General features: G+C 31.1%; 1 protein-coding gene across 1 annotated transcript in view; it reads left to right on the top strand.

The window, feature by feature from the left end:
• The first annotated feature begins 270 nt into the window (after positions 1 to 270).
• LOC125823662 (uncharacterized) overlaps positions 271 to 15,990 on the top strand; it is a 608,951-nt gene continuing 593,231 nt past the window's right edge. Inside the window, exon 1 of the mRNA XM_049503019.1 lies at positions 271 to 287. The gene's annotated coding sequence lies outside the window, so the exon portion shown is untranslated. The remainder of the gene's footprint in view (positions 288 to 15,990) is intronic.

The following is a 15,990-nucleotide window of genomic DNA, read 5'->3' as shown; positions in this document are numbered from 1 at the left end:
CAAATATTATAACTGTGTTGAGGACCTGGTCCCATCGACTTAAGTGGACGCATACATTCCATCAATATTTCTTTTTGCTGCAATTACAAGAGACATATAGATAAAAAATCATGTCATCTTTCATTGCATTGAAGAAAAATAACAAAAATGTTGTACTCATCATAAATGATGTTGAAGGAATTACCAATCATACTCTAGAAAAGCAGAAGAATAGCAAGGAGAAATTGAAAACTTTGAAAATGAGACTGGAAACTTTGAACAAGAAAACAGAAATTCTGAAGATTGAAATAAATGATTTAAAGATAACACTCATTGATAATGAAGAAGCCCATAAAGTTGCAAAAGCCAAGGTGCAAGAACTTGACACCCAGTTGAAGGCAGCTCAAGCAAAGCAAAGGGAGATGAGCACATAAAGAATGGGCGTATGCAAGATTTTTCGTTAATGATGTCGCTATTAAAGAAGAGGAAATAAATTTCAAGGAATAGTGAATAATTTCTTGAATGTTAGGGTTTTAGATTAGCTTGACTATTTCAATTCAAAATAAGTTAGTTAAATTTAATGTCTATTGTCTATCATTTATGAAAAAATATCACAAAAATTTTTCTTCTAATGATTTTCAAATTCATGGAGCCATGGAGCACTTTGTGCTAACCATTGTCAATTGATAATTTATGCACAAAATATTGTTATTTTTCAGATTTCATATCTATATTTTCATTAAAAAACTTTATAATAGGCAAAACTATCATTTAATATTTTTCTCAAATTATTATTTTAATTATTTTATAATATTGACTAAACTCCTAAAATATATGCAAAGTAGTATTTATGTAGTTTTCACTTTCCTTGTGTACATGAAAAAGACAGGAGAATTAATGTAGACTCCCAAATTATATGAAAGGAGAATTAGAAAAGTCTTCTAAAATATATGGAAATTAGAATTTATATATGGAAAGAAGAATTGAAAATATATGGAAAGAAAAATCAAGTATTGAAACCAAATATATGTAAGCACTCCTTTAATTTGTTCTATAATTTTATTTAAGGTGTTAAATCACAAATTGTTTAGAAGTTGTAGGACTTTCATGAAATATATATGATGCTAATAGTATTTGGAAAATTATTTTTATGATGAAATATCCATGGCCTAATACACAAGAAATATTGAGGAGTTTGAATAATGTATAAATTATAGGAACCACATATTGTAAGTACTAAATAACATCCTATCCCTTCTAGTTTTCTATTTACCAAAAATTCCTTAAAAATGATGTTTGCGGGATACATGCGGGATACATAGGTAAAATAAGGGATTTTTGAAAATTTTGAAATAAGTAGGGATAAATGGATATTAAGGTAAGTAAAGGAGTATAGTTAAGTAATTTGTCCTTGAATAATTTCAAAAAAATGATATATAAATATAATTAGATGTGTTAAAAAATAGTGTGAATATACGAGATGGTTCCCCAATTCATTATGATGGTTTTCATAAAGTTTTTCAGAAAATTTTTTTGGGTACTCCGGGGAGTCAGATCCATGGGCTTACACACAAAAAAACTTAGGAATTTGGGTAGTTCCTAAAAAATGGCCTATAAATGTAAAAATATGCGTTAAAAATGGTGTGAATATACGTGATGGTTCCCCCAACTTATTATAGAGATCCTCATAAAAAAAAATCAGAATTTCTTTTGGGTGCTCCGAAGAGCCAGATCCATGGGATAATACACTCCAAAACCCGTGAAATTTGGGTAATTCCTAAAAAATGGCATGTAAACACAAAAATATGTGTTAAAAAAATAGTGTGAGTATACGCGATGGTTCTCAACTCATTATGGAGGTCCTCATAAAAAAAAATTGGATTTTTTTTTCGATGCTCCGGGGAGCCAGATCCATGGTCTAATACACACAAAAAACTAAGGAATTTGGATAATACCTAAAAAATAGAAAGTAAATACAAAAATATGAGTTAAAAAATGGTGTGAGTATAAGTGATAGTTCCCTGACTCATTATGAAGGTCCTCAAAAGAAATTGTAGAAATTTTTTTGGGTGCTCCAGGGAGCCAGATCCATGGGCTGAGCTAATATACACGAAAAACTGAGTAATTCGGGTAATTCCTAAAAGAATAACCAGTAAATGCGAAAATATGCGATAAAAATGGTGTGAGTACACGTGATGGTTCTTCAACTTATTATAGAGGTTCTTATAAAGTTTTTTCAGAAAAAAAATTTGGGTACTACGGAGAGCAGTATCCATGGGCTAATACACACGAAAAACTAAGAAATTTGGATAATTCCTAAAAATGGCTTGTATATGTGTTAAAAATTGTGTGAATATACGTGATGGGTCCTCAACTCATTACGGAGGTTCTCATAAAGTTTTTCAAATTTTTTTTGAATGCTCTGGGGAGCTAGGTCTATTGGCTAATACACACAAAAAAATGAGTAATTTGGGTAATTCCTAAAAGATAGCCTATAAATGCAAAAAAAAGCGTTAAAAAATGGTGTGAGTATAGATGATGTTTCCCCAACTCATTACAGAGGTCCTTACAATTTTTTTTCCAGAATTTTTTGGGTGAAACTGGGAGCTAGATCTATGGGCTAATACACACGAAAAACCGAGTAATTTGGATAATTCCTAAAAGATAGCGTGTAAATGTGAAAATATGCATTAAGAAAATGGTGTGAGTACATAAAGGTTCCATACTCATTATGGAGGTCCTAATAAAGTTATTTTAGAAATTTTTTTTGGGTGCTCCGGGGAGCCAGATCCATCCATGAGCTGATACATACGAAAAACTGAGAAATTTGGGTAATTCCTTAAAAATGACATGTAAATACAAAAATTGTGTTAAAAAAATGGTGTGAGTATACGTGATGGTTCCTCAACTCATTACAGAGGTCCTTATAAAGTTTTTTCAGAAAAATTTTGGGTGCTCCGGGGAGCCAGATCCATGGGATAATACACACAAAAAATTGAGGAATTTGGGTAATTCCTAATAAATGGTATGTGAATACAAAAACATGTGTTAAAGAAATAGTGTGAGTATACGTGATGGTTCCCCAACTCATTACAAAGGTCCTCATAAAGTTGTTTTAGAAAAAAAATTGGGTGCTTTGGGGAGCAGGTCCATGGGCTAATACATACCAAAAATCGAGTAATTTGAGTAATTCTTAAAAACTGTCCCGTAAATATCAAAATATGCGTTAAAAAATGGTGTGAGTATACGTGATGTTTTCCCAAATCTTTACGAAGGTCCTCATAATGTTTTTTCATAATTTTTTTGGGTGCTTCGGGGAGTCACATCCATGAGCTAATACATCAAGGAATTTGAGTAATTAATGCAAAAATATGCGTTAAAAATGATGTGAGTATACGTGATGGTTCCCCAACTCATTATGAAAGTTTTTATCAAGTTTTTTCAGACGTAAAAATATTAAGCAAGGACCTATCTTTTGTTAGCCGTGTTTTCAAACAAAATATTTGAAATGTTTTAAATATATAGCTAAAAGTGCAAGAGTTATGATAACTATGCTAATAAACACCGATCTATCTTCCATGTGACTGCCACAAATCTTCTTTTCTTTTAGATATTGATACAATTTATTTATTTATCCATTTGATATTCGTGGGCGGTTTTATCTATAGTACTTTTAATATGATGGCATTCGAACTATGGGGGATGTATTATTTCAGACTTTTGCATTATATTTTTTACTTAGCCAGAGACTTTATTTCATCATATTTTGCTTATTGAATTATGATGGTTGATTTAAATATTGCATGTTATAGATGTTATGTTCTGATTTGTTCATATGGAGTTTAACGTGGGTGTTGATCACGGCAATTTGAATCGTAACTAATTAGTTCTTTTATCGGCTAGTTTAGTTCCAATCCAAAAGCTTTGTCACTATTGGAGGAATTAAGATTACCCACCCTCTTGTACATATATATTACCAGAAATTAAATAATTGGAAAGTGATAGTAATTTGACTTCTTTTTTACCTAGATAATCATAGACTTTTTCACATTAATTGTTCAAATCTCTTCTTGAGCTATGAGCATTTTTATCATTTATAGGTTGATGTTTTGAAGAACTGTGTCTAGTGATGTCAAAAGGTTTGATTACATGCAAGTTATGAAGATTTTAATTCACCCTACCTTCCATAGAAAAATGAAATTTATTTTTAACCTACTCTGTATTACATTTTTTTTTCTAAATCTATTAACTGAGTTTGATATTTAAAAATAAAATTCATAAAAATTCTTTTCCAATTTCCTTATGAAGTACCAATTTAATAGACAATTACTAGAAATGAATTTCTTCATAGTATTGTAAATCTAATACTTATAAGTCATATCATTTTGTATGATTTTCTATTTACTTTGGATTGACGGACAAAGAATGAATTGATGATAATAATTTATTTACCTATTTATGATATTGTTTGTCTTACCGAGAATTGTCATATTTTTCTTTTTTAGAGTCAAACTATAAAACTTTGACTAACATTTTATTATGTATTTTTCCATCATATTGATATGCAAAAAATTGCAACTTATAGTACTTTTTGTATAGTTTTTGAATATCTAAATTTTTTGTTTAAAATATTGAATTAATGTAATCTAATTTAATTTTGAAAATTAGTCAAATTGACTTTCAAAAAACGCAACATGACAAAATAAAAGTAAATAGAATGACTAGTTATTTACAAGATTTTCAAATATATAGTTTGTAAAAATATTTCACACCAACTATAAAAGCCCTTCTTTTGTTCCTTAATTTTCACCCTTCAATTGCTTCTCTAACACAATTAATTGAGATCTAGGATTTTTCGAGCACCATTTTTTCTTCTTTTTTTTCCCAATATGTGCAACATATAGGATTTAGAGACATCACATAATATATTTCTTTGTGCTTCAATTGCAAGAGATATAGAGAGAGAAAATCATGTCATCTTTGATAGCATTGAATACAAATAACAAAAATGATGTTGAGGAAATTACCAATCATACTCTAGAAAAGCAGAAGGATAGCAAGGAGAAATTGAAAACTTTGAAAATGAGACTGGAAACTTTGAACAAGAAAACAGAAACTTTGAAGATCCAAATAAATGATTTAAAGATAACACTCATTGATAATGAAGAAGCCCATAAAATTGCAAAAGCCAAGCTGCAAGAACTTGGCACCCAGTTGAAGGCAGCTCAAGCAAAGTAAAGGGATATGAACACATAAAGAATGCAACTCTCTGAAGGATTGAATCCATCACTCAATTCTTACTGTTTGAGGCGTATGCAAGATTTTTTGTTAATGATGTCGCTATTAAAGAAGAGAAAATAATTTTTAAGGAATAGTGAATAATATCTTGAATGTTAGGGTTTTAGATTAGCTTGACTATTCTAATTCAAAATAAGTTAGTTATATTTAATGTCTATTGTCTATCATTTATGAAAAAAAATCACAAAAAAATTTCTTCTAATGATGTTCAAATTCATGGAGCCATGGAGCACTTTGTGCTAAGCATTGTCAATTGATAATGTATGCATAGATATTCTGATTTTTTTTCAAATTTCATATCTATATTTTCATTAAAAGACTTTATAATAAGCAAAACTATCATTTAATATTTTTCTCAAATTATTATTTAATTATTTTTATAATATTGACTAAACTCCTAAAATATATGGAAAGTAGATTTAATGTAGTTTTCACTTTTCTTGTGTAAGTGAAAAAGATAGGAGAATTAATGTAGACTCCCAAATTATATGGAAGGAGAGTTAAAAAAAAGTCTTCTAAAATACATGGAAAGGAGAATTAATATATGGAAAGAAGAATTGGAAATATATGGAAAGAAAAATCAAGTATTGAAACCAAATATATATATATATATATAAGCACTCGTTTAATTTGTTCTATAATTTTATTTAAGGTGTTAAATCACAAATTGTTTAGAAGTTGTAGGACTTTCATGAAATATATATGATGCTAATAGTATTTGGAAAATTATTCTTGTGATGATCCATGGCCTAATACACAAAAAAAATTTGAGTATTTGGGTAACTCCTAAAAAATGTCATATAATTACAAGTATACGTTGTAAAAAAAAATAGTGTGAGTATACGAGATGGTTTCCCAACTCATTACGAAGGTCCTCATAAAACTTTTTTCAAAAAAAAAATTGGGTGCTCCGGAGAGTCAGATCCATGGGCTAATACACATGAAAACTGAGAAATTTGGGTAATTCCTAAAAAATGGCATTTAATACAAAAATATTTGTTAAAAAATGGTGTGAGTATACGTGATGGTTCCCCAACATTAGTGAGGTCCTTATAAAGTTTTTTTGGATTTTTTTTTTTGGATGCTTCTGGGAGCTAGATACATGAGCTAATACACACAAAAATCGAGAAATTTAGGTAATACCTAAAAAATTAGCTAGTAAATGCAAAAATATACGTTAAAAAATGGTCTGAGTATATCTGATGGTTCCCTAACTCATTACGGAGGTCTTCATAAAAAAATTTCAGAATTTTTTTTTGGGTGATCCGAAAAGCCATATCCATGAGCTAATACACACGAAAAATGTAGGAATTTGGATAATTCCTAAAAATGACTTGTAAATGTGAAAATATGCGTTAAAAATGGTGTGAATATACGTAATGGTTCCCCAACTCATCACGGAGGTCCTCAAAAAGTTTTTTCAGAATTTTTTTTAGGTGCTCTGGGAGCCAAATCCACGGGTTAATACATACGAAAAACTGAAAAATATGGATAATTCCTAAAAAGTGGCATGTAAATGCGAAAATATGCGTTAAAAATGGTGTGAGCATATGTGATGGTTCCCCAACTCATTACGGAGTTGTTCACATAGTTTTTTCAGAATTTTTTTAGGGTAATTCGAGGAGCCAGATCCATAGGCTAATACATACGAAAAATTGAAGAATTTAGGTAATTCCTAAACAATGGAATGTAAATACAAAAATATGCGTTCAAAATGGTGTGAGTTACGTGATGGTTCATCAACTCATTACAAAGGTCCTCATAAAGTTTTTTCATAAAAAAATTTAGGGTGCTCCGGGGAGCTAGATGAATGGGCTAATACAAATAAAAAAACTTAGAATTTTTTGGTAATTCCCCAAAAATGGCCTGTAAATGCGAAAATATACAATAATAAAATGATGTGAGTATACATGATGGTTATCCCACCCATTACAAAGATCCTCATAAAAAATTTTCAAAAAAAATAAAATTGAGTTCTCCGAGGAGCTAGATCCATAGACTAACACACAAAAAATAGAGGAATTTGGGTAATTCCTAAATAATGCAAAAATATGTATTAAAAATGGTGTGAGTATATATGATGGTTCCCCAACTCTTTACGTATGTCCTCATAAGTTATTTTTTTATAAAAATTTTGGGTTCTCTGAGGAGCCAAATCCATGGGCTAATACACACGAAAACTGAGAAATTTGAGTAATTCCAAAAAAATGGCTTGTAAATGCGAAAATATGCGTTAAAAATGATGTGAGTGTACATGATGGTTCCCTAACTCATTACGGAGATCCTCATCAAGATTTTTCAGAAAAAAAAATTGGGTCCTTTGGGAGTCAGATCCATGGGTTACTAGACCTACCAAATAGTGTAGCTGATACCATGTGACTCAACTAGACCAATATGTTGCAACCTTTCCTAACAATAGACTAATTATACATACACAATGATCGAGATAAAATTTTGTGAATTAAATAACTTTACTTAAAATTCAAGACTTTTTCTTTTCTCGATAGAGAAACTTGAATGACTTACATTAAAAAATGATTCGGAGAAAGAAAATTTACTAATAATGTTTATATTGTAACCTTTTAACCGGTAACACTAAAATATATGACATAAACTCAATGAATTTGTCGTCTATTTTACTTCTCTAGTTATACATTTAGAAATTAGCTAGAACGAATCGGATATGTAACACCCCGTATCCGAAAACAGACCTTAATGCAGATTTCCAGAAATTGCAGGTGCAACCCATAGTTGCCACCCACGAATCGTAGGGTGACCCACGGCCCGTGTTGGTGGTATGTGGTTCACATCTGCAACCCTCCCCAGAAACTCAGACAAAAACCATTCTAACGTATGACCCACGGTCGGACAGGACGGATCATGGATCAGTCGGTGGATCGTCGATCAGTTCGTAGGTCAAAACCCTCAGGACCTCTTAGAACCTGGTCTCTAAAGTCGATCGACGGACTGACATGAAGGATTGTGGATCAGTCGACGGACCGTCGGTCCGTCCGTAAGTGGCTTCAATAGATTTTAAGTCAGATGTCATTTGGTCTTTTCCCCTATGTGTTGGACACCTAAACTACGTCGTTTAACCCCTAAACTACGTAGTTTTGGTCAGTTTTAGCATAGTAAACAAACTAGAACTTACCTAAGTCAAATCATTCATCAAAACTTAGAAAAATTAGAATGTAAAAGGAGAAAGAAGTCAAGAACCCTAGTTCAAGAACGCAACAGGGTTCTATCAGTTCCAGCCCCGAAATCGAAAGATTTCTCCATGGAATTCTTCACTAGGTATGTGGGATTTCACTAGTGGGTTCCTTTCGCCCATTGGGTCCCTAGATTTCAGTCAGATTCTTGATTTCGTTATTATTAATTAGACCTAGGATTTCTAGAATTTAAGTAGATTATCATGAATTAGTTACTTTACTATTCCTAATCAGTTTATTATGAATTTTAGCATGTTTTAGTATAGATTCTTTCATAATTTTAGAACCTTAGTTATGTAGTTCTTTTAGTTCATGAATTGCACATGCTAAGTGTGATTATTCAGTTATACATGCTTTAGTTCTAAATGTTTCATTATCAATACATTAATGTCGCATTTTCAGTTAGCATGTCAGTATTTGAGCTATCCAGAATATATATCATTTCACATAATCAGTTGGGAGTAGACTTAATACCGAGTGGACTAGGGTCGGTCACCCGCAAGTCCCAAAACTACGTGCCCCATAGGTTGTAAGTCCCCTTTGTGGGCATCATTTTAGTGATCACGCCAGTCATGCATGCCTCTATACCTTTGGCAGGGTATATTGGGTCCTCTCGATGGGGCGTATACATCGAACTCCGCATTTATCTCATGTGGTTTTATGTCGGTTATTAGGAGCTCCTACAGTTCAGTCAGACTCTATTGCATTGACCATGTTATGAGTTCAATATTCAATCTCAGCATGTTATAAACTTGGTAATTACATTCAGTTAGTTCATGTTTAGTATACTCAGCATTTCTATCATGTTCAGATTATATCATTTCTTTATTGCTTTGTTCAGTTATATTGTTATTCATCTTTATTCTATCCTGCATGCTCAGTACCTTTCAAGTACTGACGCATACTCTGCGCTACATCTTCTCGTGATGTAGGTTCAGGTTCTCAACTTCTAGATCACGCTTAGATCGGTTTCCGATCTTCAGTTCAGCACCATCAGTGGTGAGTTCTCATTTTTCGAGGACAAGTGACATAATTATCTTTCTTGCTTTTAGCTTTAGTTTCAGTTTTGCCAGATCTAGCTGGGGCATGTCCCAACATTTCTAGTCAGTAGAGGCTTTATGTCAGACATAGTTAGTTTCAGCTTTAGTATTTGAGTTTGACTTTTCTTTTGTTGTTAAACTCTCAGTTTCATAAATTCAAGTTTAATATATGGGTATTCCCCATCACTTCATATTATCTCATTATTTAGCTTCCGCACAATATTTCTTTACTTCAGTTTATTTAAGTATGCTTATGATATGCCAGCAGGGTTAGTTTGGGGTCACTTGTGATTCTAGGTCCGTGTCCGTGTCTTGGGGGTAGCTTCGGAGCGTGACAAGATAAATATATATATAAACTTCAAAATGATTAAAATTTAACTTGGTTATCAAAAATGGAGTAAATCTCATCAGTGTTAAATGTAAATTATCATATAATAAAAACTTAATATGACAATATGCAACAAATTCCTCTTCTTCTTAAACAATTTTCTTAAAATTAATAATATTTTTCTTTTTGTTTCCCCACTATGTGTAAACACAGTATTTTTCAGTGTATTGTATAATTATATCAAATTGATTTATCTGAAATTAATTTAGAAAAAATTTCAATGTGAGTCGAGTGACAGGTTGCTAAGTAGAAAATAATAACAAATTTAAGGTTAATGTATTTGAAAGGAACATAAAATTTCTACTAAATATAGTTTCTTTTAAAATAGGAGAATATAATTAATAATGTTTTTCTATAAGTAGTGAAAAAGCTATAATCATACACATATCACCATTTAATATTCAATAAATATTTTAATTTTTTGAAAATCTTGCCATTAAATTGATATTTCTGATGCATATTTAAATTTTTCGAAATTGATATTTCATAATTTTCAGTTAATATTTCAAATGTTCGCTTGTTTCAATTTCTAATTTCATGCATACACATTTGAAATATACAAAAAAAAAAAAAACTTTCTCCATGAGTGAAATGAGCAAGCAGACACAATGGTTATTATTATTTTATGATCATATTTTGTGGATACTACTTATACCCAGATTTAAATCATACTAAGTTATTCTCCTAATTAGAAATGTTTGACCAAAAAAATTGGTCAAGATAAGGTCAAAGCTTAAAACAACATATATTCAAAGATGATAATATCTAACTTGGTATTTTTTTATTTTTTTTTATAAGATCTAACTTGGTATCTAATACACCCTCATTTAGTTTCTTGCCAAAATAGTTGATATTGACAACTAAGAATTCACTAATTTCATCTATTCACAAATTTAGATAATCTAAAGTTTTCCTATAAATAGGACTCAATTCTAGGCAATAAACACACACAACAACTATAAAATCATTTGATCCTTATCAGAAAAAAAAAACATTTCTCCTCCTCTTGAGCTACTAAGATGAAGGAAAATAGAGCAAAAGAAATCAAGAATAGGATGTTTGAATTGTTGAAACGAAATGGTATTCCTGATGACATGAGGAACCCTTATAATCCTAATGTTTGCATAAGTAGATTCTACTATGTTTGTATTCAATGTCACGAAAGAAAACATCAAAGAAATATTATGACCTTTTAACTGTTAAAACTAAAATATATAGCATAAACTCAATGAATTGTCCTTCTTTTTTCTTCTTTGGTTTTACATAGAAGTTAGCTAGAAAGAGATAAATTTAAATATGAATCTCAAAATGATTAATATTTAACTTAGTTATGAGAAACGGAGGAATAATCAGAGTTAAATGTAAAATTTTATTTTATAAAAAATTAATAAGACAATGTTGCATATTCCTCGTCTACTTTCATAATTTTCTTAAAATTAATAATATTTTTTCTTTTTGTTTCGCCACTATGTGTAACACATAGTTTTTGCCAGTATTTTGTATAATTATATCAAATTGATTTATCTCAAAATTACTTTAGAAAAGATTTCAATGTGAGTCAAGTGACAAGTTGCTAAGTAGACAATAAGAAGGATTTTGTATTTAATGTGTTTGAAAGCAGCATAAAATTTCTATTTAATATAGTTTCTTTTAAAATAGGAGAGTATAATTAATAATGCACTTCTACATGCAGAGGAAAAGCTATAATCACACCATTTAATATTCATTAAATATTTTTATTTTTTGAGAAACTAGCCATTAATTTGATAATTCTTATGCATATTTAAATTTGTCGAAATTAGTATTTCAAAATTTTAGTTAATATTTGAAATATTCATTTGTTTCAATCTCTAATTTCTAGCATAGATAAATTTAAATATACAAACAAAAATAACTTTCTTCATGACTGAAATAAGTTTTGTTATTATTTTATGACCATATTTTGTGCATACTACTTACCTAGATTTAAAATCATACTAAATTATTCTCCTAATTAGAAATGTTTGACCCAAAAAAATTGATCAAAGATAAGGTCAAAGTCAAAAATTACACATATTTAAAGATAATAATATCTAACTTGGTATTTAATACACCCTAATTTAGTTTCATGTAAAAATAATTGGTATTGACAACTGAGAGTTCGCTAGATAATCTAAATTTTTCCTATAATAGGGTGCAATTCTAGGCAAGAAACACACACAACAACACTAAAGCCGTTTGATCCTCATCAGAAAAAAACACATTTCTCATCCTCTTGAGCTACTAAGATGAAGGAAAATAGGTCAAAAGAAATCAAGAATAGAGTATTTGAATTGCTTAAACGAAATGGTATTCTTTTGGTAGCTCCATCCACAGTTTCTCTGATGGGACCAACGTTGATGCAAGTCATGTTGCATTAAGATCATCCATTAGAAGTTAAGATTAGGTGGTTATATCAATTTGTTATGTTTTTTTTTCTTGTTCTTAGTTTAGGATATCAATTAATAGTTCTATATTGTATCAATTGTTGTCCGGTCTAAATAAAATTTATTCACACAAATCTAGTCTTGGACTTACAAAAAAATTGTGCTTTGTTTGCCTTATGATATGGATCAAGAACCTGAATTTTGAGGAAATTTTAAGGAGTTTTATAAATCTCATAATTCTCCACCACACACTGTGGATGTTCCACACATATACTAGGTAGTAGGTACAATTAAAAACCCCCACATACACTTTTTCTATCTTTTTTTATTGGGTAACATAAAAAAACATTATATTAATATTTAATTAATATATATTAGTATAAATTAAAGGGACAACATTGTCCAGGGAGTGTGGATGGTGATATGACAATGTTCTAAGCATCTAAATTCAAAATTGATCAAATTAGCCTTGCATGTCTACAATGTCTACATTCAATGTCGCTAAACAAATTTATCAATATTTTATATAATTATATCAAATTGATTTATCTCAATTAATTCTGAAAAGTTTTCATTGTGACTCGATTGACAGGTTGCTAAGCATCGGATAATAACAACAAATTTAAGAAGAATTTTGTATTTAATATATTTGAAAGGAGCACAAAATTTCTACTAAATATAGTTTCTTTTAAAATATGAAAAAATAATAATATGCTTCTATAAGACATGAAAAAGGAATCTTATACACAGCACCATTTAATATTCAATAAATATTTAAATATTTTGAAAAAGTAGCCATTAAATTGTTTTTTCTTAGACCATCAATTCCCTCCTAAAAGCGTGTACTAAACAACATAGAATAAAAATGCAGGCAAATTACATCAACCTATATGTTTCCTATCATATTCATAATTCAGTGATTCTAAGCCATAATTCACCATTTAGATGATAGTATTGACAGAGAAGACTTATATTGGGACATATCGCCTAAACCTCATCCCAAATAACACCAAAAAAGGAAATCTACTTAAAGAAAGTAAAGACTCTGCTATGAGAGTTTCCGGCATTTTCTATCAACAAAATAGGATTATGCCTTCCCTTACTATCATTCAAGGTGTGTTTTTCTTTTTTGAACCTAAATGAAGCAAGATTGAGTCTGTCCATATATTCTCATTGGTCTTACAGTTGAGTCGGGCATGTCTTCTTCCTTTGAGAAGATGTAATCCATGTCCCTCATAGTGGCATGTCTTGCAAGAGCGTCAGCTACACAATTCATATTTTGTATCCAAGGCGTTGGAGTCAATCCTTTGATCATATTCACTGCTATTTGACTATCCATCTCCAAAATTATGTGAGATTTTGAGTTGTCATGGCACCATTCAATCCCATGTAAAGCTGCCTGCAATTCACAAGAGTTGTTAGTAGAAAATTGGGTGGGTAGATTTAGCAAAAGCCATGACCATCTTTCCATTTTTTCCCCTAACGATTCCTCTTTGTCCAGGTTTGAAGCTATCATCTGTATTCAATTTCCATTTATTTCCTTGAGGTCTTGTCCAATAGACCACGATGCTAGTGATTCTTGGTTTATAATTTTCAGCAATCAAGCATATAGTAGTACTCCATCCCCATTTACTGTCCATATTAATTGCTGTATTTTTTGGAAATAGCCACCTGCACATTAAATAAAATTTGGTTAATTATTCTGAACAGACCGTCATACCTCTTGGCATTCCTTGTTTTTCAGATTTCCCACAAGGTAAAAAATGGTGTTACGTGTAGGAGCATCTTGTGTACTTCATTCCTAGCGTTTGTTTGCCACCAATAATCAAGAACCCCCTGCACAATATTGGCATTATGAGTAATACCAAGTGGTCTAGTCACATATATAGTTCCAGACTTTAATCGCCAAATCACTAGTAGTGATCAAGAGTCTCTAGTTGAGTATCCCTACAACAGGAGCACCTCGTGTCCATTTGAATACCAAAACTTCTGATAATACTATCAATGGGAAGTTTTCTTTTCAGAACTCTCCACATAAAGAACGAAACTTTAAATCTGATTATACATAGGTTCTTTTTCTGTCTAATAATAAAGTTTCAGGCCGATGAGCATGAGAAATTTCCAGTTGAATTTAGGCTCCATATGCACTTGTCGCTATCTCTCATATCTCCAATATCAATCTGAACCACTTCTTGCACCAGATTCTCAGGAAGAAACTGCCTAAGAGAGTCTCGATCCCATCGATTACCTTGGAGAAATTGTCTCACCGTGTTGCTGCCAGGTTTTCTTTGTAATCGGACTCTATTGGCCAGAAATATGCATTACCTTCGTTGATTTCCCATTTGATACTTTGTTCCACAATTGGCCTAATATAAAGCAAATTTCTCCAAGCATTGGAATTTTTTGAGTTAATAACTTTGGCCACCATATTGGTTCTAGGACAATATTTGGCCTTCATAAAGTTGGACCACAAGTTATTCATGGTCTTCATCCTCCACCATCTCTTGGCAGTGAAGGCCTTGCAAATGTCATAAAGTCTTTTAAAGCCCAAACCACCTTCTTCAGTAGGATAACACATATTTTTTCCATGAAGACCAATGATGTTTGTTCTTACCGTCTCTCTTTCCCCAAAAAATTTTTGAAAAATAGTCGTCAATTTGATAAAGAATAGTTTTTGTAGGTTCAAGAGCTGCAAAGGTATGAAGCGTTTGGGATTGTAAAATATGCTTAATGATAAGAGTCTTACCACCTGGAGAGAGGAAGTTATTCTGCCATCCACTAGATTTATTGATGACTTTAGTAGCCAAATCAGTGAACAAACTATTTTTCTTCTTACCAGTATAGATAGGGCACCCCAAATAGTGAAAGGGAAAAGTAGAGATTAAGACTAGAACAATTTCTTGAGCAAGTAAGATATTCTCAGTAATTAACCTTCCTTTGATAAAACCTGATTGATTCTCAGATATTATCCTAGGAAGGATATGAGCAATTCTCAGAGTCATAATCTAAGACAGAATAATCTTGTTGGTGAAATTACTCAGACTAATAGGTCTGAATTGAGAAAGATCGTTTGGTGCTTTCACTTTTGGAATCAAGACTAGACATGTGTGAGTAAATTAAGAACCTGGATTGATTGGCACCTGTGAAAAAGGAACTCACATAGTCTAGCATATCATACTTAATAATATCCCAAGTAGACTGGAAAAATAGACCATTGTATCCATCACAACTATTAGGATCCATGGAAAATATAGCATTTCTAACCTCATCCTCAGTCGGGATAGCCTCTAACAATTCATTATCATCCTCTGTCACCAATCTGTTTAAGTGGTTCAGGAGATTATTGTTGGTATCATCATTGCGAGCGATAAGATTTTTAAAATGGTCAATGACTGCTTGAGCGCTATAATTACCACTCGCGATTAATAGTAACCATTAATTACGTGGAATGACTTCGAGTTTGTATAAACATGTAATTTTCAGATTTTGAATAATATAATTTATATAATGTAATTTGTATAATATAATTTGTATAACTATTTAAAGTTCATATGTTTATGTTTGTATCAATTCGTTATTTCGAGTTTTATTATATTTGTATAATTTCAAACTTTATATTACTCAATTATACAAAGTACCGGCGAATTATACAAATTATTGCCCTCTCTCCT

Source organism: Solanum verrucosum, unplaced genomic scaffold, assembly GCF_900185275.1.
Source record: "Solanum verrucosum unplaced genomic scaffold, falcon-dt-bn FXZP01000093.1, whole genome shotgun sequence".
Lineage (NCBI taxonomy): Eukaryota > Viridiplantae > Streptophyta > Magnoliopsida > Solanales > Solanaceae > Solanum > Solanum verrucosum.
Note: the sequence above shows the minus strand (reverse complement) of the source record. Positions and strands in the feature narration are given on the sequence as shown.